At 48.1% G+C, this 25,642-nt stretch overlaps 1 long non-coding RNA gene across 1 annotated transcript; it reads right to left on the bottom strand.

Moving 5' to 3' along the window:
* Nucleotides 1-398: 398 nt before the first annotated feature.
* LOC109489347 lies at nt 399-25,617 on the bottom strand. The gene is made up of 5 exons (XR_002142306.2): nt 23,943-25,617; nt 20,487-20,557; nt 17,853-17,941; nt 1,499-1,573; nt 399-922 (listed from the first exon to the last, which is right to left on the bottom strand). It is a non-coding gene; the product is annotated as an uncharacterized LOC109489347 (long non-coding RNA).
* Between the last annotated feature and the right edge of the window lie 25 nt (nt 25,618-25,642).

The following is a 25,642-nucleotide window of genomic DNA, read 5'->3' as shown; positions in this document are numbered from 1 at the left end:
TGCAACCTCTTCCCAGGGGAAGGGAGGCAGGGGGGTAGCAAGGCCAGGCCGCTGCCCTCCCATGAAACCCCATTTGGCGCCCTCCACTACTTTCCATTTAAGTTGGTACCATTGAGGAACGCAAACAAATCTCCTTTCCTGAAGTCAGTTACCCAAATGTTGGCACCAACTCTGGGCTGGCTTTTCTGTTTTGCTACCAAACACATTTGACCCTAATTTTTTCATCGTAGGGGGAATACAGAGATCTCCAGACTCTTTGCGGTCCCAGTAGGGAGGTGGGCCAGCCAAGATCCTGAGAGGACCAGAGAGAGGAGTCACCCACCCAGGGAAAGCGAGCCTCGGGCTTCCTCTTACAAAGTTGTAGGACCGTGCCCTCCCTCCTCTCCCAGGCCAGCCTGGTGTGCCCCTGCCACCTCTCACCTTTCTCTCTCACGCATGGGGCTCTTCCCAGGTGGATGGGATGGCGTTGGAGCGTCAGCTCATGTGAAAGACTGGGTTGTGCCGGTCACCATCACCACCACCTGTGTTCTGGCTCTCAAAAAACAAAGTGGCGTTGGGTGGAAATGACCTGGGCCTTCTTAAGGAACCCCATGTCCCTTCCCCAAATGCCGCGAAGGAGACCGGAACCAAGAGTCATGGCATACTGCCATCTAAACCAACGCACCGCCAGCAACCTACCTCTGTGCCTTGGCTCTAGAGCCAGCCAAGAACCATCTCCTTTCCCGAAAGTTGACCTCGCCTTCATGGAGTCCTCCTGAGGAGGACTGGCAAGGAGCACCAGCGTCAGACATGACGTGCAGAGCGAGGGAAGCCTAGGTGTTGGCTCGCTCCCCCAGGACTGTGGCCGACCACTCCCGTCTTGTGCGGGAAGTCTCCCAAGGTGGCATTTGATACTGAAGAGTGGTCAGGGGAAAGACTTGTCCTAGAAGAAACACGAGGACCATGGAGAAGAACCATCCATAGAAACCCAGCTTCTTCCCGACCTCCTGAGGGCCGACTGGATACAGTGGCCAGTGGACCAGGTGCATTCTTGGTAAATCCCACAGCCTGTGGTTAACTAGCTGTTCACTTCTCCCTCATCCGGCACAACAGCAAGCATTCCTCCAGATTTAAAATAAACCTACCCAGAATTCTTGTTAGAAATAAACAGGTCCCACCCCAGACCAATGACAGGGACCCTCCCACACACCCCAAACACACACAAAAAGGTCTCATTTTGATCTCAGAATAATCTTTTATTCCCAGAGATGTCATTATGTCCAGCACATCTTTTCAGAATGAACTGGAAGCTGGGGGCAGTGGTCCAGGCCACCTACATGGTCTCTCCAGGGCATGCTCTCTGTGCAGTGGGCATCTCCCTAACGTGGGCTGGGCTAACTCCAAGCCCATCACCGAAGGGGACAAAGACCAGCCATCCCTCACAGTGGGACCGGATACTGAATGAGCCTGGCTGTGTGTGGTCAGCAGAGGCAGATAAATGCAAGCTCTGGTAACCTACCTTCGTCTTCTGGGGCATGGCGCTGTCATGGGACCACTGTCTTCCTCCGGGTTGGCATCACATTGGGAAGTCCTCCTAAGAATGGATAAGATATTGAAGGTGAGTAGAACAGGTCATAAAAGTCAGAAATCTGGGACAGGCTTTGTGGCCAAGCATATCTTCATATCCACGGTGCCCATTCCCTGAAGCTGGGATCTGGACCAGAAGGCCTCCAAGGTGGGACTGATACTGGAAAAGAGGTTAACCGGGTGTGTTTCGTCCTCATTAAAGAAACAGAAACCCAGAGAACCTCTCTTCAGGTACCACTGATTAACACTGACAAGAACACCACTGATGCTTCCCCAGAGTTGACATTCAGTTCTGGAAGTCCTGTTAGTAGGGATTGGACACTGCTGGTTAGTGTAACAGGTGACATTAGTCATAAATATAAGGCACAGGCTTCATGGTCAACCACCTATTTCTGTCCACTGGATGGGAGCTGACAGTAACTCCCTTCCCTGAAGCAGGGATCTGGACCAGAAGGCCTCCAAGGTGGGACTGATGCTGGAAAAGAGGTTAACCAGGTGTGTTTCATCCTCATTAAAGAAACAGAAACCCAGAGAACCTCTCTTCAGGTACCACTGATTAACACTGACAAGAACACCACTGACGCTTCCCCCGACTTGACATTCAGTTCCGGAAGTCCTGTTAGTAGGGATTGGACACTGCGCGAGAGTCAATTTGCTGGATTAGCCATTAGTTCAATGCATGCTGTCCATCAGCCATCTATCCAAGTACCCCAGTGAGCAGACCCCAATGGCACCCTGAACTTCCTACAGCTGGCACCCTGGCCAGAGGGTGGTGATACTACAGAGAGGCTGGTCACAAGAGCTGTCACATGTATGGTCAACCCCCAGGGCCACAGAGAGACACAGTTGCCCCAAGCCAAGGCTGGCTCCCCAAAACGTCTTCCCAAGCCTCCCCAGATATTGAGGTGCATGGGCCAAGTGACTTTGGTCATGAAGTGCACACACTCAGAGGGTCAGGTGATCACTCGAGTACTTTGGGGTGGTGCAGACAGCAGCATGCTCCTTTGCCTGCATTTGGACGGCCTCACATTTAGGAAGCCCTCCAAGGAAAGGCCCTCCTACTAAAAATAAGTCCAAGTTTTGCCATATCTGGCCCACGTGTGATGGACGCCTTGCAGACGCTCTCTCTTCCAAGTCTAGCGGAGCCCGGCCAGCCCTGGTTTATTGTCTCTTTCCCCAAAGTCGGCACTTCTTCCGGAGTTCTCCAAGAGGAGATCAGATACTGAGGGTTAGTGGACCAGGTCACAAACGGCACAAATAAAGCGTGTGCTCTCTGGTCAACCATCTCATGTACCCAGACACATGTCGATGCCACTCTCCTTGTCCGCAAAGTTACCCCTGCCCTTAAAGCCGCCAAGCCAGAGTGGTTTGCTGAGAAAAAGGCTGCCACACATGAGTTATCATCACACACAAGACAAAGAAACGCATCACAAACCCCGCAGAGTTGCAGTGAGCGCAGAACTAGTGTCCCCACCCCACAGTTGATGTTAGCTCCAGGAAAGCTTGCAAGGCGGGATTAGATACTGCAAAGAGGTCGACCGTGTAATGTGCGCCATAAATAAAGCGAACGCGCCACGGACCACCTCTCTCCAAGTACCAAGCAGCAGCAGTACTGACACCAGGACAGTGGCTCTTCCTCAAAGCTGATATCCCCTCCTGGAAGTCTTCCAAGGCGAGATGTGATATTGAGAAGAAGTAGACCATGTGTCCTACGTCATAAATAAAGCGTACACACCATGGTCAACCGCATCTTCAAATACCATGAAGTGACGCGGACCCCGCCTCTCTTCCCTTAATTTGGTATCACCCTCCAGGAACCCCCTGGCAATCAATGAGCGTCCTGAATTATCACCAATCAGCAAATGTGGCAGTGACCACAAACCCGTGTCCAATGCCACTACCACGGCTCCAAGACGCCCTGTAAGGCTGGGAATGGGTGCTGAATATTGGTTGGGGGACCAAGTGGCCAACATCATAAATAAAGCATGTGGTCTACAGCCAACCACCTGGTGATTTATGCTGGATGGTGCCTACCACACAGGCCCTGCTCTCAAGTCGGCATGGCCCCCAAGAAGGCCCTAAGGCCAACTGATGCTGAGAATTAGCAGACCACGTGACATATGCCATAAACAACGCGTAGGCTTTCTGGTCTACCATCTCTCCACGCACTGTGGAATGGTGCTGAAGCCAGACCAGCATGTCTCCCACGAAGTTGGCTTTGCCTCTGGGAAGCCCTCTGCGACTGAATTTGATATTGAGAAGACGTGGACCATATTACATACGACACAGAGCTAGCGCATGTTCTATGGTCAACCATCTTTTCAGGTACCGTGGAAAGGGCTGCTGTCAGAACCGGCGTCTCTTTCCTCTCGTTAGCACCACCTCCAGGAAGCCCTCTGAGGCTAGATGCAGTATTGAGAAGAAGCCACCATGCAATGTCTGCCACAGATGCAGTGGACGCAGCACAGAGAGACCCCTCAAGGACCCAGAGTGGAGATGACGCCAGAAGGAGCCCGATGCCTGATGCTTAGGTATCGCCTACAGGAAGCCCCCCAAGGTGCATCTGCTGTTATGAAAAGGTGGACCAAGTGACATGCGTTGTAAGTAAAACATATGAAGCATGGTCAACTCCTACCAAGTACCCCAAAGCAGTGCTGGTGCCAGACGGAGCCAGCACCTCCTCCCCAGAGGCTGGTGGGACCGCCCTGGAGACCTCCGAGGCCGGACCTGATACTGAAAAGAAGTAGACCATGTTCCATACGCTGTTAAGAAAATACATGCAGTGCGGTCGAACGCTTTCCAGGTACCGTGAGGTCGGTGCTGACGTCAGAACCAGTGCTCCAAGTCGACTCTGAGGCCGGATGGCGGAAAGGGAGGAAGTGGGCCATGGAACGTGCATCGTCTGTAAGCGTACACGGCAGGGCCGATCAGATCTTCGTGGAGGAGCGTGTTGAGTCCAGAGCCAGGGCATCTTCCCCGAGATGACTACACTTGATATGGGAAAAAGATAGACTGTACACGTATCGTCAATGACAACAACGAGTCAGTGTGTCTTCAAGTACCTGGAGTGGCATCATGTCGTGAGCACCACGCCTGCCTCTACATAGGCACGGGGTCTTGAAGCCATCTGAGGACAGCTTGGAGGATGACAAGAGGCAGAACGCGTAATATCCCTCCTTCGCGAACATTTGAGGCACTGACCACCATTTCTTCACGTACTATGGGGGGACGTGCCACCGTGGAAGCAGGACACCTTCCTAGAGGGTATCAGTGTCCTAGGGAAGCCCTTGGAGGCTGCGTTTGACACTGAGGAGAAGACTGTGCTGCAAGCATTAACAGATTAAGTACACATCTAACAGTCTACCGTGCCGCCAAGTACCACGGAGCAGACAGGGTGCTGAGGGAGACCAGTGTCGCTTCTCTAACTTCAGGCTCTCTCCAGGATGGTTTGGATGGCTGGGCTAGATACCAAGAAGCGGTTTACCGTCCCACATACATATTCAAAATGTATGTGGGACGGTAAACCATTTCTTCAAGTACCGCACGAGGGCAGTGATGACCGGAGGAAGGCTCACGTCCACAAAGTTGCCTCTGGGGACCTCTTCGGGGCTGCATGTGATGCTGAGAAGCAGCGGCTCATGATGCACACTAAACAAGAGTTGTGCGGTCAACCACGTCATTGAGCGCCAGAGAGCAGCACCGATCCCAGAAAGAGTCACGATCTCCTCCCCAGAGATGGCGAGAGTTCCCGAGGCAGAACTTGATACAAGAAGAGCGAGAGTATGTCATTTTGCATCATGCAGAAACGAACATGCCATACAGAAAACCGTGTCTTCGAGCATCATGAGGAGGCCTGGTGTTCGGTCCGGGGGCGCCTCCCCGAAGACAGCGTCGTTTCCAGGAGCCTCGAGGATGGATTTGATACTGAGGGTTAGTGGACCGTGTTACATACGTCACAGATAAAGCGTACGCTATACGGTCTACTATCTCTCCAAGTACCACACAGGGACGCCGAGGACAGAGGTTGAGGACGTGTCCAGAAAGCCTTCCAGAGCTGGGGGAATCAGAGGGCAGGTCGAGCACAACACATGCATCATGCGACAAGCACACACAGGCTAGGAGTCTTGTCTCCACTGTCAGGAGTTGGTGCTGACGCTGGAAGTGGTGGCTTATCCCCAAAGCTGGCAACTCCTCCGGGAAGCCCTCCAAGGCTGCAAGTCCCACTGAGCAGAAGTGGACGATGTTATAGATTTCATGATTCCAGAAATACTGATTAAGTGCCTACTATATGCCGGGCACTGTGCTGGATCTGAGGGAATGGGTACGTGGGCACAGTGGGAGGGTGGCCATGGCATGTGGCTAATGGGACTGGAGGGGTAGGGTAGGGGACAGGTGAGCAAAATGACAACTCTAAGATGGCCTGTGTGCAACCGGAAAGAACACCTGTCTAGTTCTACTGAGCAGGCCAAGCAAGTAGACTCAGGGCATGTGAAGCCCAGGCTGTAAACCCAAGTTTTGGGCATTTAAAAAAAAAAATATATATATATATATATATATAATATATCTATGTAAAGACTAACAGCCATCTCTGCCTCAAAGTCAGGGGCATGTCCCGGAGGTCCTCTCAGGCCGACTGGATCTGAGCAGTAACCACCATGCCATCTTCATAAGCAAAGCAGATGTTGTTTGGGTCAACTGACTCCCTAAGGTCAGAACCTCCGTTTCATCCCCCATCTTGGCACTGCCTCCAGAACACCCTCTGAGGTTGAATGTAATCTCGACCAGAGGGGGACATTCGTACAAACACAGGAACGTCAACAGAGGGCAACAGCTCTTCCACACTGCACAGTGTGCTGGAGGCTGGACTGCTGGGTCCCCCTGAAGGCAGTACGGGATCCACGCAGCCCTCCCAAAGCTGGCTGGGCTTCTGGGGAGTGGTGGGCCATGCCACACAAATGCTTCCTTGTGCAAATGCCACGGGGCAAACCATCTCTTCAAGCACCACGGCTGAGGCTGGAACCGGCGTCTTTGCCCCCGAGTTGCATCACCTCCAGAAACCCCCCAGAGGGTGCATTGAATAGGCCTCGTTGCGCAATTCGGACATCAAACACAGGCACCGGGAATTACCATGGAGCAGTGCCGGAGCTAAACCCAGTGTTCTCTTCCCTCACGTTGGCAACACCTCCGGGGTGCCCTCCGAGGATGGATTGGATACTGAGAGTTAGTGGACCATGTTACATAGGTCAAAAATCATAAAGCCTACGTTCCATAGTCTACCATCTCTTCAGGAACCATGGAGTGGTGCTGACCCCAGACCAGGGCTTGTCCCTGAAGTTGGTGCCATTTCCAGAAAGCTCTCTGAGGCCTGATTTGGCACTGGGAAGCAGACACGTGGTGAACATAAATGAGCCCTCCTCAAGTATGGGGGAGCGGTGCTGACGGGGAAGAGGCGCCTCTATCCTGAAGCAGCATGTTTCCTAGGAAGGCCGTGTCAACTCAGAAAGATTGAGAAGAGGCCAACCATGCAACGTTGGCCATGCTTTGGCCAGGATATGGTCAATTGTCTCCTTATCGAGGTGAAGGGCAGTGGTTTGCTCTGCATGGCAGAATGGGAAGCTCTAAGGACAGAGCTCAGATGTGAAAGGGGGTCCTTCGACTTCTGGGTAACAACTTCCCCAAGCTCTCCCAAGCTATGGCAGTCTTTGCCACACACCACACCACCCTGGTCTACTCAAGTCACAGACCTGAGTGAGCAGTGGGTTCTTCTAGCTCCTTCTCAACATCTCCACCTCCCCCAAGAGGCTTTCCTTGGGTCTCTCCATCCTCTCTCGTAGTCCAACTGTCAATACCACCACCCCATAGAAATGGAATGCACAGCCATGACAGTTGGTCTCCAAGGACAGGGCAAGGGCAGGCTCCTGGGAAGCAAGGTGGGAAGACACAGCTATCCTCCAAAGTCTTGAAACCCAGCGCAGAGCATGTCACCCCCTGCTCACAATCCAGTTGTTGAAGACCAAACTCCTTAGAATGGCATTCAAGGCTTCAGCCTACATTCCCATCTTCCTCCTGCTCCCTGAGCCCTGACACCGCCCCGGGCAACCCAGCCCCTTGTTCGCATCCCCTGGCCCTCCCCAGCACCCTGCCTGTGCTTCTCCACCAGCCCAGCCCCATTTCCTGTGTGGTCACGCACAGCAATAAGTTCATGTTTCTGAAACACCCATCAGGTGCTGAAGCTGTGAATAAAACAGGGTCTCTGGCCTCCTGCAGCAGCCTCTAGCCTAGCAGGGGAGACCCACGTTGAAATAATACTGCAGAGCGTCGATTTCAAAATTAAAAGAGGTCAAAGTGTTTTGAAGAAGCAGGGAATGTTAATAAGATCTGACCAGTTGGGGGAAGCTTCTCAGAAGTTTATAGTAAAAGATGAAGGATGAGGAGAATAAGCCAGGAAGAGAGGGGACAAGCGTGGCAATGTGGGTGGAAGTGGAAGACTGGGTGGAGCACGGACCAGGTGGATAGCCCATGGACCAGGTGGATAGCCCATGGACCAGACAGGTAAAGCGTGGTCTGGATGGAGCATGGTAACTAAGAGAGCAGACCTGTGAATGGGGCACAGAGAGCCAGAAATGAGCCAGAACCAAGGCACAAGGTGGAGGCTAGATCATCCAGAGCCTTATAGCAAAGGTTAAAGATTCCAGATTTTATCCTCAAGCCACAAGAAAACCCTTATTAGCTGATAAAGAACATGAGCTTCATGTTTTTCTAAGATAGGTCTTGCTGATGTGAAAAGACAGTGCTTCTGGGGGCAAGAGTGGGACAGGGATAGAGTCTAAGAGTTCAAAAAAGAGCGTGGTAGCCTGGGCAGGGGAGGGGTCGCGGAAGTGGCGAAAGCAGGCATATTTGAGCACAGGTAGTAAGAAGAGCATGAGAGATCTGGTGATGCCCCAGATGCAGGTAAGGAACGGTGAGCACTAAAAGAAGGTCCAGAATCCGTGCAGGTATCTGGCAAGGAAAGTAGGAGAGAAGGGCACCGCTTCCTGAGGTGGGGAGCCCCGGAGGAGAAGCAAGTGTCAGCGGGAGAAGAGGAGTTGAGTTCTGAGTTGCACCAAGTATGAAGCGCCAGCGAGAGGCCCTAGCAATCAGATAGAGGCCCCTGGTCATCTTCACGAAAGTTCTTCCAGAGGAGTGGTAGGGTTGGAAGCCAAATAAAAGTGAAATGCAGAGAAAGCACCAAGAGGATGGCAGCTAGAGGCAGGAGGTGGCTTCCTGGGATTTTTCAGACTAAAGGCACTACAGCATGCTAAGAGCCAATGGGAAGCCTCCAGGGGATGGGAGAAGCCAGCCATGGCAGTAGAAGGTTCCAGAGGAGCTGGGGGTGGGGGTGGAGCCCATGCTTAGGTGGCGGTGTGCCATGCACCAGGGGCAGGTGGCTTCCTCCACTGGTCATTAGGGAAAGAGAAGCAAGGAGGTTAAGGCTAATGGGGGAAAGCTGGGGGAGTGCCTTTTGATGGCTTTTATTTTCTGTGTGTCCGTGATTGGAGAGGACGCCACTCATGTCTCCTCTTGGAATGGGAACTCCTCTGGGCTGGAGGGGTCACACTGGCCTCTGCTCTGAATCCCCAGTGGCCAAAACCAGACATTCTGTAGAATGAATAGCAAGAATATCAAAGAATGAAAGGACGGACAACTCCAAACAGCCACGATGAACCCTGACACCGCTGTGCCCTCCTGGATCTCTAGAGCAGCAGGCAAGCCCACCCTCCCCACCCAGCTCCCCAACACATGGACACCAGCCTGGACGAGCATCCCCTCAGCTCAGACGGCTGGTGGCCAACGGCCCTTCTCACTCTTCCAGACCCCTGTCAATGCACTCACCACCTGTCCATTGGCTTGGCCATTCTCTCAATGGCGCATGGATCTTCTAGCTCGTGTGTGCCCTCCTTGCTCACCCTCACAGATTCACTCGCACACTTGTCTGCTCCTCAGTGGCTCCCTCTTGCACTGCCCAGTCCATACACCCTCTCGGGCACGCAGCTATGAGCATGCCTGGCTAGCACACCCTGTACGGAGGTCGGGGCTGCCCTGACTTAGTGTTCCTGCCTCTCTGGAGCTCACAGGCTCGCGGGGAGAGAGACGGACACAACCCACATGTTGATAAGAGATCAGGTGAAGTGCACAAAATGCTAGGATATCGGGCTTACAACACCCATAGTCCAGAAACAGCCAGGGACCAGGCCCCAAAAGAGCAAAGAGAGGCAGCTCTCTCCTCCCAAAGACTAGGGCACAGTTTGGGGAGGCCAACAGGAGACAGCGATGAGACCCCTCTCAGACCTCATCATCTGGAAGCTCATAAACAGGAGGAATGGAAAAAAACAGATACACACGTATCTTAATAATGACGCCAGGTCAGAAAATACTATTTCATTTTTTTTCTTACCATAGACAATACAAATGTAGGTATGGTTTAAAAAAAAAAAAAACCTGAAACATAAACACTAAGACACTTAGAAACTGGTTGTATGCTCTCTGAATTACCAGAGAAAATTTTTAAAAAGAAAAATATGGTCTATATGATAAAATATAAGGAAAGAAAGGATGAAACAAATAAAAGAAGCGTTAGTGCAGTTGTTTTAAGTCCAGACAAGACAATCAAAACATAAAAATGTAAATGGGTTATGCACCCTTAAAAAGGACCGTTTTCAAGTCAAGGCAAAAGCCTTAAATCCAAAGTATCTGTCATCTATTTGAGGCACACTTTAAATAATTAACGCAAAAAAAAAAATCAAATCCAAGGAATGGGCATAGATAAATAGGAAGGCCTCAATTTCCATGCATTTGGCTTTCAGGCAACCCACACTCTCATGCACTGACATGTCCAGAACCACAAAATTTATACAACAGCTGACTGCCAGCAATCCACTCCTATCAACGGCATCCCCAGTTTTACATACACAGCAATTTGTTCAATTTGTGCAGTTGCCTAAATACCTCCTTGCAGAGGCTTCCAAAGGGTATTCTGAGGGGCACCTGAGGTCCCCCAGGCCTCTGTTGGGATGATGCCCACAGCTTGAGTTCACCGCCCAGCTTCCAATAGGGTAGCGCTGATTTGATCTATTTTACTTATTGGGCTTCTGGGGAATATTTGGTTTGAATAAAGGGGTTGGCTGCATTTAAGAACCAGTATTTAATTACAGTTTGCTCTTATTGTTTTGTAAAAATAAGTGAAAAATGGAAAAATAAAATTGCTGATACCTGTGGTTAAGAGCATAGATCTCACATAGACTTAAGAAATTAAGACAAAGATGGAAATCGTTAGGCAGACCCAACATGGCCAATCTCTAGCCTCAGTAATTGAATTTAAGGCAGTCAACTATTTGTTTGAAAAGAACAAAATTAAAGAACATCCGTGGAATGCTAGAAATGGCCTAGAAATGTGCAGAATATTGAGCTCTCGAGGAGCAGAACACTCGGGAGCATGCAAGTCTCTGGTTCAACTTCCAAACAACATTTTGCCTTGAATACAGACTTCCAGAAACAATTACATGGGAGGGTAGGGCTACCTAACTCAGGAACACAAAGGAAAATAAAACAGAGCTGTCTCTGCAATTTCAAGTACCCAAGAGAAAAACCATTAAACAGGTTGATAAAAACCACCTCTCAGAGGTGGAAGGTACAATCCACAGCAATGATACAACATTCACAAACATTTACATTAGGAATAAAATAGCATTCGAAGGAAATGGGAAAACAGAAATAGTTTCCAGGGCCTCTCAGTCCTAAAGACATCAAATAGGCAAAAAAGTAAATGATAAACAAATTCAGAGGCGAGCAACATCATAGTTAACAGAAAATGAGAAATAAAGAAAAGATGCTTACTTCATCAATATTAAGTTATACTGTCCAAACAACTCTGACTCATGTAACAGATAAATGTTATAAACTTTTAGAAGGAGATTGTAATGTTTTTAGATTACTTCATTCTCTACGAAGAAAACCCAAAAGAATTGACTGAAAACCTAGTAAAACAAAATGTCTTAACATCAAAATCTGTACCCTATAAATGAGATGTACACCTTACTTTTAAAGGTCCATGGAATGTTTACAGAATTGATTATATAAAGCACAAAGAAGATATCCATAAATTCCCCAAAGTAGAATCTGTATATCCCATTCTCTAGCCACAATGAAATAGAACCACAATTGAGTAAAACAAGATAAGCAACACACAACCCAAATCTATTAGAAATTAATTTTAAAATAAGCTATACTTTTGCACATTAAATTCAGATAATCATCTCTTCTAAGAGCAAGAAGAAATGAAAAGCATAATTACAAATAATTACAAATATTTTTAAATATTTTTAAAACTTATGCAGTCAACATTGCAAGCAGAGGCAAATTCATACCATGAAATGTTTTCATTATTTAAGAAGAATAACATAAGGAATATATGGACAGATCCACAAAACAAGCTTCAGGAAAAGCAGAAGGAAGGAATCAATAAAGATAAAGGCAGATATTGTTGAATTTGAACACACACACACACGAACAGTTGAATTGATAAATTATTCCAAAAACTGATTCTTTGAAAAACCTCTAATAGAGACACTCCTCCAGCTCATCTAATAAAAAAAGAGATAAAGTACACATACACAAAGTTAAGAATGACAAAGGTGATACAATCATAGAAACAGATTAGAATGCTATAAAACTACTATTTATAACTCTGTGCTGAGCAGTTTTTAAATCTCAGAAAAATCTATTATTTTCTAGGGTTAATAATAGGTTTTTTTAAAAATCACTGAGCACTCACTATGTGCTAGAGAAGGTGCAAGGTACTTTATCTCTTTAATCCTCACAGTGGCACTCTTAGCTACAGGCTCTCATTTTCATCATTTAACAACTGAGGAAACTAAGAATTAGGAAGGAGAGACATAGTTTTCCCAAAGTCACATGGGAAATGACAGAGCAAGAATTTGAACCCAAGTTGTCTGATTTCAGCACCTGCACATTGAAATGCTGGGCTATATTAGAAAAAGAAGCATATACTCTACAGATGCAAAATATAGGAAGAATCCAATAAATACAGAAGAAACAGGAAAAGTTGTCAAAGAATTATCCCGGGAGAGTTATATGGGTGAGTTCTTTCAAGCTTTCATGGAATAGATTACTCAAATGATGTATATATGGTACAGAATACAGAAAAAGATGGAATGTTCCCTAATTCATTTTACAAAGCCAGCATAACTTTGATATCAAAACCAACAAAAAATTTGAAAAGTCCTAAGTGAAATCCTAGCAAAACAAATCATGTGGTATATTAGAAGAACAATACTCCATAACCAGGTAGAATTTGATCCAAAAAAATGTTTCAAAGTTATGAAACATTATTATAATTCATGCATCAGGTCAACAACACAAATATCACTATCAATTAATCAAAAAAGCATTTCATAAAGTTCTAAATCCATTCCTGATTTTAAAGTCATATATGAACTAAAAATAAATACTTCATTAGCATTACAAAAAACATATACCTAAAAAAATTATTTGTTATTATACTTGACAGTGAACCAGAAACAAGATGAAGATTTCTATTTTTAACAGCTTAATGTTTTGGAAGATCTAGCCAATGCTATAAGACAAGAAAGAGAAACAGAAGACATAAGATATTGAAAAAGAAGCAAAATTTGTATTATATAGAAGTGAATGACTTTTACCTAGAAGTTCCAAAACATTCAAATAAAAACTTGTAGGAAAATGAAAGAATTCAATGAGATAGCCAGTAACAATAAAAATAAAATCTCTTCCCTACATGCTACTAGTAACCAGTTAGAAAACATAAAGGAGCAAATTCACAACAGAAACATGTAAGGCATATTTAATTCCTTGAAATAAGCTTAATGATGAATTGTGAATTTGTCAAATTTGACAAATTGTGAAAAAAATATAATATATATTACTGCAAAAGATTATATAAAGCCCAAGTATCAAAAAATATAAATTCTCTTTAATTCACAATTTTATAAAATTCCACAGAAAATCTATAAAGAATGTTTTTAACTTCCTGATATCACTAAAATTCATCTAGAAAAATAAACAAGTGAGACCAATGGAGAAAATATTGAGATATGAGAATGAAAGACTATTGCTCCCAAATAATAATACATATTATAACAATACTGTATTAAAACAAAGCAATACAAGTATAAGAATAAACAGATTGATTGAATAATAGAAAACCACAACAAGAGTCAAAAGCTATAAAAGTATCTAGCATGTGGTACATATGGAAATAGAACATATGGTTATTTCTTACAATAAATAAATGATTAAAGATTCAAATATAAAAGATGAAATCATGAAAAAACTAGAAAAAATAAAAGTGCCTATATAAGCTCAGTGTGGGAAAGGCATTTCTAAGAGAAAAGTATAAGGAAAAATTAGTGATAGATTTTTAGAACATAAAAACGTTTTAAATTTTAAAAAAAAATGAAAAACACCATGAGTAAAATGGAATGGCAAATGAAAATGGCAGGGGGTGGCAAGGGTGGGGTGACAATTGGTAATACAGGATAGAAAAAAGTTACTGTTCTTTTTTTAAAAGTCTTGTAAGATAAAAATAAAAGGAGGAACACACCAAAAGAGAAAAATTGGTACGACGTTCAGTTCAATATGGTGAATTAAATACAGATGTTCACCTGCCTTCCCCCTTAAAACTGCTAAATGGGGGTGAAGAGATGTTCATTTTGAGATAAGCATGCGGGGACAAAAACAAGAAGACAGGAGTGGAAACTGATTCAGAACTGGGAAAAACCAAATTTAAATGGCTGTGAGGGAGGTTGAAATAAAGCCTGGTGTATCCCATGGGACCCACAGAAGTCTCAGGAACTGACAGCGCCAGACGCCTTGATGTGGCAGGAAAATCTGAGCCTAATAGGATGAAGTGGCTGAAAGTCTGTTTAAGAAGAAGGCAGGTAGCCAAATCCTCAACCCACCATGCAGAGCCTTCCCTGATCCTGAGAGAAGACTGACAATGTACAGAGAAAGTAAAGCAAAGGTGACTAACAGAAACAGCAAGCACAGCTGAGGGTAAGAGTTCTAAATTAAAGAGGAAGAAGGCAAAATTTACAAGCTGGATGTTGAGAACCCACAGTCTTCCTCCTCAAACCTCCCAGGGCACTGGCAGCCAGATACACTCTAGGCCAGAAACTAAAAATCCTTTGTTGGGAACATTTGAGCAGTCTAAAAGAAAAAGATTTTAAAACACTAAACATGGGGGGCACTAGCTAGCTCACTCTACAGTAGGGCCCACAGCTCCCAAGTCCCAACTCCATCATCAGTTTGAATGCTGAGAGCTTCCAAATAGCTCATTAGTGTATCTGTGTGTGTGTGTGTATCTGTATTTATACACTGATCTCTATCACCAGAGAGTTGAGAAAAGCATGTAACATGGAAGTCAGAGACACATATACTTGGAAGGAGAAAAGAAAAGATTGGAGACGCTGTAGGAAGAAGAACATTTCACAAAAACTATCATTAACATTATCAGGGATATCAAGTATTATCAGGAATATCAAAGCAATCACATCCATAAAACAAAATGTCATAAAATAATACTTGGGAGTGTAATAAAAAATCTTGCAAATAAGAGATTGTGGAAATGAGGATAGGTTAAAATATGAAGACTGAGAAATCTCTTAGAAAGAACAAAGAAATCGAAGGTTGAAAACCAGAGGGGGAAAAAAACATGGGAATATTAGAGAACCAGTCAAAGAGATCCAACATACAAAAAACAAAAGTTCCAGAAAAACGGATGGAAGGAAATCATCCAAGGATTATTCCCAAAAAATGTCCACAGCAAGTTTCAGATCAAAAGGGCCTAACAAAATGGGTGAACACAGATTCACATCAAGATGAATATGCGTGAAATTTAAAACACCAGAAGACAATAAGAAAATCCTGCACATTCCAGAAAGGGAGAAAAAAAAGATCACATACAAGGGATGAGGAATCACAAAGGTTTCAGACTTCTCCTCACCAGCACTACAAGTTAGAAGACAAGTATTTCTGCTTTCAAAATCTGAGGGGAAGAAAGATGACCAACCAGAATCCTATACCCAGCCAAACTATCTACGTCATTGTGAAGTAGATATTCTCCTTTTCAGATGTGAAAAGTTTTCAAAAATGTACCTCCCCTGAACCCTTTCAGAGCAGGGGAGTAAACGAAGAAAGATAACCCAGGATTTATAAAATCAGGGGTCCAACAAAGGATAGAGGATCAAGGGACTTCCTCGGAAGAGAATGAGGGCAGGAACCCCAAAGATCAACCAATCTGGAACAGAAGAGGCAAGAAGGCTCCAGGAAGAGATTTCTTTGAAAAGATAAAATACATTTTAAAAAATTGTTTGAACGTACTTGAATGTGTTGAGAGGCTTGAAATAAATCTGTGATAAGTTCACTTAAAACTAACCAAAAGAAACAAACACCCAGGTAATTATTAATTCCAAAGAAAACAAAAAGTTTTGAAGGACAAGTAAATAATCATAATATTGCCGCTCAGCTGTCAGGAGTGTTCCATGGTTACAATAATGTAAACACTGACTACTGGCCAAACCAAAACTATAAACCAAACAGTAAGAGGATGGGGCACAGAGGTATGCTCATGGAGGGTGAGGCCAAGGACGTATGTTCTGTGATTGAAAAATCAAGGTAACACCCAAGCTTTAAAAAGAAAAAAAAAAGCCAAAAAATAAGAATGTTACTTAGAAAAATGGATGTAAATGTCAAAAGAATGAGTTAAAAGAGTCCAAAGCAGGAGCAGGCTATGGGGTGGGGTTGGGGGGTGGGGTGGACTGGTGCCTCTGCAACAGGCTTACAGAACTATCTGACCCTTAGAATGATGCATATGCAGGACTTCAACAAAAATAAAACTAAGGGAAGACGAAAAATGCAAGGAACCAGAACTGGCAGGTCAGATCCTAAGACCCAGTAAAGATATGGGGGAAATGCTGTGATCACAGGTAATGAAAGAACTGACAATGATGTGTGTTAACAAATGGGCAAATGTTAAAAACTTGGTAGTTCCCATGGAAACCAGCACTTCTTAAACTAATTCTAAGATTGCAAGTTGGTACAAAGTTTATGGAGGGCAAGTTGGGCATAAAATGCTCCTCCCCCCCAACATAGCCATTCCACTTTGAGAATGAACTTCAGGAAACAAATCGGACACATATGTGAGGTGAACGAAGATGCTCACTGACACATCCAGCTTTGGAGATTATCTAAATATCTGATAAGAGAGGACCTACTGAATCCGTTAGCAGGTAGTCATTTGCTAGCATACTCCATAACCACTAAAGCATCACAATCTAGAAGACTGCTCACTGGCATGAGAAAATATTCAGGCTATAGAGTTAGGTGATAAAATTAGATGACAACAATGAGCCCAATTAAAAATATACATACGTGATATATGTGTATAAACACATACACAAACACGTGCCCATACATACGTGCACATCCACACACACACACACCCACTTATGTGATGCACAGAACACAAAAGACTGGAGGACGGTCATCAACACTGGCAGTGTTCATCACCGAGTGACTGGGATGAAGGCGATTCCTAGTTTTCATTTTATTCTTTTTAGTATTTTCTAAGCTTTTACAATAAACATGTATTTCATTTCTAATGAGAAAAAATACTATTTTTTTGGAATTATGATGTGCAGTAAGTTTTCGTTATTAGCTTCTTGCCTTTTATGGGGAAAACTCACATGGCTCCATTGTTTATTGCATTTTCCACTATAGTAATGAGTTAACAAAATGCAATTTTATGCACAATTTTTAAAAGAAGCCTCATTTCTGCCAGGAGCATGAAGGTAAACCTAAGTCGCAACTCCAGCTGCCAAAAAGGACCCTGGTGTCCAGTCAGCTGTGAAGTGAACACGGTCCCTGCCAATTGGATGGAATCAGGGATGAGGGACATCTCTCTGGGGTCATGCCTCTACTGACCTCACCTCCTTGCCTGCACTCTCCCTAGTGCGGCCATGGGCAACATCTAAGTGGCTTATCTGGCTGGCCGGCCCTGCACGCAGAAAAGCAGCTGCCAGAACAGCCCAGCCTCTGCCTGCTGGTGCTCTGGGTGGGCAGTGCAAGGATTCGGGCCCCTCTGAGGCCTTCACACATGCTCCAGTCCATCTTGGATCACCCAGAGTCTATGTATCACCTTTGTCACGGGCACGTATGCCTTTTAGAGTGCAACGAGGAAAAGCAGAACTCACCCAGTGAAGTGGGCGCTCCCCCCATCACAGGTGTCCTCGGGAAAACTCATGCTCAAGAAAGCACTCCTCCCCGGCTCCCTGCAGACGACCTTCCAAGACAAGAGGGCCAAGTCACAAGACCAAATCCAACCTGTAGGGGCATGTCTGCCTCACAGGGTACAGGGAACTGGCAAACACTCCGTGGGGGTACGTTGGGAATGGTGAGGCCAGCACCAGGGACAAGGAGCTGGATCAGAGCTGGCTGCTGCCCTCTTTCATGATCTCTATCCAGCTTGTGAAGGATCTGATGCCCGTCCACAAGCCTGGCATAGCTCCGACCCAGAGCCAGGCACAAACTGACGTACATCCCCCTTGCTGGGTGTCTGTTCCTATAGCCCCGTGGCTGTGCAGCCTGCCACCAGCCCTGACCTCACAGGCTGAGACCCGCCCCTGGCTATGCCCCGACCCTGGGTTCCGAGCTGTGTTTGCGCTGTTCACCCCCTTGCCCGTTTTTGTATAGTTCTGGCCACACCATTCTTGGATGCTCCCCCTGCTGGGACAGAAATGGGCTGGCCTCAATGACAGACGGATGCCCTCCCAATGGAGGCTCTCTCTGAGGCCACAGCAGGGGGAATATGGGGGCAAGCCAGCACCCAGTGGGCTCTGGGGTAGGGAGCAAGCTCAGGTGTGCTGAGGGCAGCCCCAACCCCACTCCCCTGATGGGCCAGGCCAAGAGCGAGCCAGCTCCACAGCCTGTGTTTTGAAACACACTATTTGGGGCAACTGTCAGGAGCAGGAAGGGAGTTTTCCAGATGCTTCCCTGCAGGGTTTTTATAAAAGGTCCTGAAATTGGGAGACGTTGCCATGAAAGTTTGTTCTTTCGTCCTGATGAGCAAAGCATAACGTGCGACACCAAGCTCCTAGGACCCAAGCCCCTGGCACGAAGGAGGACGGTGCCACCAATCTCCCAGAGGGGAGCAACAGACCTCTGGGCTCTGTGGTCAGGGCACCTGTCTGCTGCCCCTCTTCACACTATGCATTCTGGGGAGGCAACTAGTATGGGGGCTGCTGTGGGGGGATGGGACACACCCTAGACTTGGGGACACAGCTGGGCTCACTTCACTCATCTGAGCCTCAGTTTCCTTCCCTGCAAGGGGGGGGCGACGCACCCTCTGCGGCACCAGGGGTCTCAGTGAGCTGCCAGTGTAGCAGCACCTACCGACTGGAGCCAGCTCCTGGGGAGACCGGAGCCGGTAAGGGGGGGGCAGACCCCAAGCTACGCCCTGAAGAGCCTCTCCCTCCCTTCTTTCTCCGATACCTGCCCAGTGCTTTCTAGGTCCCCAAACCCTTTTCCTTTGTACCCCGCTGCACCCCAGAGGACAGCCATCATGCCGCCAGGCCACCTCTTCCAGCCAACGCCAGCCCCTCCATCCCCCATTTTCCCCTTCTTCCTCCCGGTAGGGAGCCAAGCCAGCACACAACACAGTCCCTGGCAAGGGGTGGCTGAGAAGAAAGAGCCTGGGAGAAGCAGCCAGGAGACCCACAAAGCAAAGGACTCAGGCCAGAGGGTCCCGGGCCGCCCCCACCGTCTTCTGTGGCTCGAAGGGAATGCTTCCACACTTTGGTGACCACCCCCACACTTCAAGTATGGCCTTCCCCAGGCCAACGAGCGCCCAACAGCTGCACAAACAGCCAAACCAAGGAATGTGGGCCCGCGGCTCACCAGGGTACTAAATACTTGGATAGGTGACCTGTGGAGCAGTGGGATTGGTGGGGGGGGGGGGGTTGGAGGAGGTTCAGCAAAGGGTATGCATAGGCAGGATGGGCCAGAACATCATGGGCAGGGGCTCAGATTTGCAGGGAAGCAGCAGGGGACCCCAGGGGCACGGGGGCTGGACGAATGCCCATTTAAAAAGGTCTGAACTCTGGCCTGGAGTTTCCCCAGAGAACCCCACAGGGGGGCCATCAGTAAATGAGGCCAGAATCCCAGTGGCACCTGGGGGCAGAGGAGGGGAGGGGACAGCTGAGGAAAGAGAGGCCATGGGAGGGACACATGTGCCCAGGCCTGCCCTTGTCCCCTCTGGACAGCTGCCAGCAGCCCAGGCCGGCAGGGGCCACCGGTTCCTGCTGGTCTGGGAACATCTGCCGGGGACAGGCTCCAGCCCCTGCCAAGCGAGCAGGACTATCTCTTATTTTATCATGTTGACCCGAGGGAAAAGAAATATAACAAACCGGCCCCAAAGTGACTAGCAAGGATCAAGAGGACAGCGAGGAAGAGGTGTGGGACCAGAGTCCAAGGGAGAGCCATCTTTCGCCCCACCCCGCCCCACAACAGGACAGGTAAAACAGTGACGGCAGAGACTCCTGCCATCATCCTTCTGTGTTTACAGATGGGGACACTGAGGCTGGGCAGCCATTCGCTCCAACCCAAGTCTCTGATGGAGGGAAGACAGAAACGTCACCCTTCGTGAAGGTTCCAAGTGGCTGCTGAGGCCCAGCGAGCAGGGCAGGCCAGTGGAGACGGTGCTGGTGGAGGGGGAACGGACACGGGGTGGGGGGGTGGGGAGACAGCTGCTGTGAGGCCCAGCTCAGGTGGGCGCGCCATGGGGCACGGCACGCAGCAAGATTTCTGCAGGATAAATGAGGGAAACTTACTTCTCTCTTACAGACCAGGAGCACGAAACTCGTAGGGCTCTGGTGACTTCGAAGACACAAACTGCTCTTCCCTGACAGAAAAAGAAATATGTCAAAAGAGAATGAGAGGCCACGAATCGCCCTGTCCTGGAGGTCGGTCCCGAGCCTGGGTGCACTCACAGCTCAGCAGGGACAGTGGAACAGCCAGTCACAAGGGCTCAAACACCGAGAACCGAACTCCGGGCCTGTCTGTGTGTCCATGTGTCCCTCCACCCCCACCCCCAGCCTTCCGCACCTGTGACCCTGGGGCGCCAGCCTCAGCCACCACTCTGGGAGGCAAGAGCCCCCTGAGGAGAAGGCTGGGAGGAGCCCTAGCATGGAGTCATGGCTGACCTCCCTAGGCCTCTCCACAGTGAGGAATTGATGTCACCTGTCTCCGGAGGAACCGGGGAAACTTTTGGCATAATGCAATGCTATTACTTTCTCCTCAGTGTCAGGACCCCCAGGCTCCGCTCCTCAGCCCCATCCGGGCCCGCCCCCCAGGGGACTGCTGGGCCTGCCCCTGAGCATCTCGGTCCCAGCTAGTGCCACATACTTGTCCCATCCATTTCAGGACCAACCCAGACTCCACTCTGGCCCCAGGAGGGTTTCAGACCTCTGCCAGAAGCCTGGAGGAAGACCTGATGGGGCTTAGCGAGCTCGCTCCAGTTTCATTAGAGAAGCAAAACCGAACCGCGGAATTCTGTCTTGCAGACCATCAGCCTACTCAGTGACAGCTGAAGGCTTATTTTCAATCTTTGCTTCCCTTCTTCGCGAGGAGGCCCTAGTGACCCCCGCAAACCAGACTCGGCTCTGGCCAGTGGTCACAGAGTTTCAAATTTTGAAATGAGCCTTTTGTAACATGTTCAGTTTCAAGCCCTGGTCCGATGGCCCACATCCTGTCCAAACTTCCTGGGGGAGTGAGATTTATTTAAGAAGGAATAAAATCTCCACGTTCACGTCCTTGAGTGAAAACACGCTCCGTCCCACACGATTTCAAGGATTAAGGTTACATATCTCTTAATGAGTCACAGGCAGAAGGCAAAGCAGAGTTGGCTGGAGAAGAGGACAGGCCTCGGTAATGAGGAGGTGATATTCCCCAGCACCAAGGACCCCAGTTCTCTGCCAGGGATAGAATCTGCCTCCAGGAAGGACTCACAATCGTTCTTGTATGTGTCCACTCATTGTCTCATTCAACCAGCTTCTGTGGGATGGACCCACCAGTTTCTGTCCTGGACAGAGGGGGATCTGAAACACCCCAAGAGCCATCACCCACCACTGGGCTGGGAAGGCAGACACCTACACCAAGCACGGGGGAGGTTTCTGAATGGAGGTCAAGTTCATGGCTGTGCAACAGTTCCAAATGTGGGGTAACCAAACCCACCAGGGGGAGGCAGGACAACCCATCCAGCTATTGCGCATGTAAGGACAGCGTCAGAGCAGGAGTGTGTGCAAGGGACAGAGACGCAGATGCACAGACTCAGGGAGGGTCTTCAGGGTGACACACAGGGCCAGGAGCATGTGGTGGGAGCCAGGGCGAAATGCCAAGTCACAAAGGACTCGAGCGGGAAGCTGAGGGCCTTCGGCTTCACCGTGGGGCTTCCTGAACTCACAAGAGGGCTCTAGGGAGCATGGGACTCTTTCTCATGCATTCTAGAAAAATCTAGAAAGATTGTACTGACTGCAGTGAGGAGAACAAACTGGAGGAGGGGCAAAAAGAACAACGCGGAGGCCGACGCCAGCCCGAGAGGAGGGCAGTCTGGACTGGTGTGGCATAGGGGATGACAGAGGTGGCCTCGGCACTCCCTGCAGACATGCTGATGGGGAGGGACTGAAGTCGGAGGCAGAGGGAAGGTGGCGTGGGCCAGGGTGGCTGAAACAGGGCGCGCTGATGGCCAGGTGTGCTGTAGAGCATCCCAGGAAAGCTAGTGACACAAGTGTCTTGGGCTGCCATTTTAAGAAATGCAGAATGAAATGTGGTAGAGGGAGAAAAAGTCAACACATATTCCACTGGACCCTCAGTCTGTCATCTGGCCGCACATCTAAGAGAAAACATTGGAGGCTGGCAGGGCAGATCCAACCCTGACACTCAGCAGACCCATCCTTAACAAGCACGGGCTTTCGTGAGACGCAATGTTCGGCTGGTGGCCACTGCCCAGCTAATAACCAAGCAGCCGCTACACAAACGCCACAACCCACTCACTCCTCTTCCCTCCAAGGACATCCAAGGCCCCCCATGGCTATGGCCTTGTCCTTTCAGGCTGCTCCCCCCCCCCAACATAGAAGAGAAGCAGAGAGAACTTGTCGTGAGGGCCAGCCCAGCCCAGGTGGCAGGTCAACCAAGCCCCCAGCGTCTCAGCTTCATAGAACTCATCACGAGCGTAATTAAGTAATTTTGCAGTGAGAATGTGTTTAACCTCTATCTCCCACCCAAGATTTGGAGCTCCACAAGGACAGAGAGAGGTATGGCTGGTTTCTTGCTATTTATACCCAGCCTCTGGCACCACAAAAGGAGCCCGGTATTTTTTGAATAAATGAAAGAATGGATGATTAATTCCCCGAACATTTTCTCAAGTCTCAACCTTCTGGTGGGCTACACAACACAAGAAAAGACTCTGTCCTCAAGGAGTTCATTCCCTTCAGAGGAAACCAGCAGGTCCTAACAAACACCATAACATGGGCTCTGTCAAAGAAGTCAGGACACACCAGGAAGGAGGACGGGGCGAGTCTGGACGGGACAGATCTGGACAAGGGGATGTGGAGAGCCAGGAAGGAAGACAAGAGGCTATGTGAGTGTGAGGCATGTTAGGGGGGTGTCAGGCTTAGTACAAAGTTGAGCAACCATGGGAAGCCCAGACAAGAATCTACTGGAAGTTGCTGACCGCTGTGAGATCCAGACAGCTTGTTTACCCAGCAATCCTGGGTAATGTGAGAACTAAGTCCCGTCTCCTACGTCCACACACACAAGCCAGTCACACCTTTGATTCTAGCCGAAAGCCACCGATGTCCATCTTGCTGTCCACCCTCAGCATTCAGGGGCCTGAAGCGGCTGGATGTTGCCCAAAAGACTCAAAATTAGGGTTCCACATGTCCACAATGAAGAATGGGGGAGTCTATCAGATTCACTCTGAAGTAGAAAGGCCAATGATTTGAGCTAAGATCAAATCGTCAGGAAGGAGGAAGCCACGTTCCAAGCCAAATGACCAAGTTCCATCACCAAGTCCAAAGGACGCAAAGCCAGGAGTGAGAGATGGAATCCAGGGTCAGGAGCCAGCAAGACAGGAGAGGAAGTGGAGTGGTCAGTGTCAGCCATAAAGTGGTTATAAAATCACAACACATAATTGCAGGAGGGGGCAAGGATGTAATATAGGGGGTGGGGGGATGGAGGGTAGGTCTTGGGCAAATACCCCACATAGGGCAAAGGTGCTGCTAACTTACTTTTCTTGTCATCTGTCCCTGGCAGAAAGGTATGGTCTGCTTCCTTAAAGGTGCATGGTCCGGGCTGGCCGGTCCCAACCAAACTGGCATTCTTCCAGAACTTTGTTGGACTTGCCATTCTTCTGGGACAGGGGAAACTGGGGATTAGTTGGGTAGCATTTGGAAGCTTTCAAATAAGTACAGTTGAAACCATCGATTACAGGTACTTTAGGTGATTTCTGAGGCTTCTCTTCCCTCCCAGGTACCAGAGTGTGGACCTTCTAACAAGCTCCGGTTAGACAAGGTTAATTCCCGTAACAGCTGTTACCCTCATCTACAGGCGATACTGAGACTGGAGGTCCAGAGGCACTTAACGTCTAACCCAAAGTCCTACAACGACAACCAGAGGAACTCATTTTGCTTGCACAGGCAAGGAGTTGGCCCACTTGCTGGAGGCATGAAAACAAGACCAGGTTATTTTCGACCTCCAGTCTTGGCAGCGGCGAGAGCAGCTTTCGGGAAGACCCAGGACTTCCATTCCACCATGGCAAGCCAACGTTGCCCAAGGATGGGCCAAGGTCCAGGGCAGTCAGAACTGCCAGTATCCTGTCTCACTGTCTGGCACTGAAGCCCGGAAGCCGGACCCAAGGGAGAATCTGGACTTGCGTAGGAGGATGCCACAGACCATCTGACCCACAGAACAGTTCCCAGACCGTTCTGAGAAGGGCCATCCTGGTTCCACAAAAGCACATGTATTTTTAGTTATTCATTAATTCATTCAGCAATAATTTACAAGGCACCTCCTAGGCTCCAGGCTGGGCAGGCGCCGGGGATCCGGAGAAGAATGTGACCCAGTTCCTGGCTCTCAGGGCACACGCATTTAGTGGTGACATGTACACCGGTGCCCATGCTGGAGTAAAATGGGCACTCCAGTGGAGCCGTTTACGACGTGCCGGCATTTCCAGCGTGCCATGAGGTTGGGGTGTGGCGAGCTCTCTCTGGAGCGGTCGGGGAAGGGATCCCAGTGTGACCTCACTCATGCACTGCCTCACACATGGATCACTGACTCACTCACTCATTTCTCGACTCCCCCGTCTACTCATTCATTCAGTGAAGCTGTTCTTGGATTACATTCGCATCCACTGACTCAGTGACTCACTCACTAATTCATTATTTTGTTCACTTGCTCTAATATCCACTCTATCCCTCCATCCACTTGCTAATGCATCCGCTCATTAACTTGTCTCATTCGTGGACTTATTTATTACTCATTAGTTAAATTATTCAACTTCTTCCTTCTCTTACTGATTTATGAACTTCGTCGCCCTCTCAGTTTTTGGCTTATTAATTAATTCATTTGGTTACTTACTCACTAACTGATGCATACATTGGCTCACGGGTTCATTCATTCCCTCATTACTAGTTAATTTTCAATTCTCTAGTAATTCAGGAGCTCATTCAGGGATTCACTTATTCATTCTCCCATCCATTTGGCATTCATCCTTCACTTACTTCTTGGACTACTAGTCTTTCACTCATTGACTCACAGACCCGCTCAATTATCATTCACTCATTCTCTTTTGACATTTTTATTTACACATGGTCTCATTCACACATTAATTCGTTAATTAATTCATCATGCATTTATGCACATATCCATTTAGTTACTTAACTGTCAATTGTTAACACATTTGCATACGCCTTAGCATTTTCATCAATAT

Source organism: Ailuropoda melanoleuca, chromosome 14, assembly GCF_002007445.2.
Source record: "Ailuropoda melanoleuca isolate Jingjing chromosome 14, ASM200744v2, whole genome shotgun sequence".
Lineage (NCBI taxonomy): Eukaryota > Metazoa > Chordata > Mammalia > Carnivora > Ursidae > Ailuropoda > Ailuropoda melanoleuca.
Note: the sequence above shows the minus strand (reverse complement) of the source record. Positions and strands in the feature narration are given on the sequence as shown.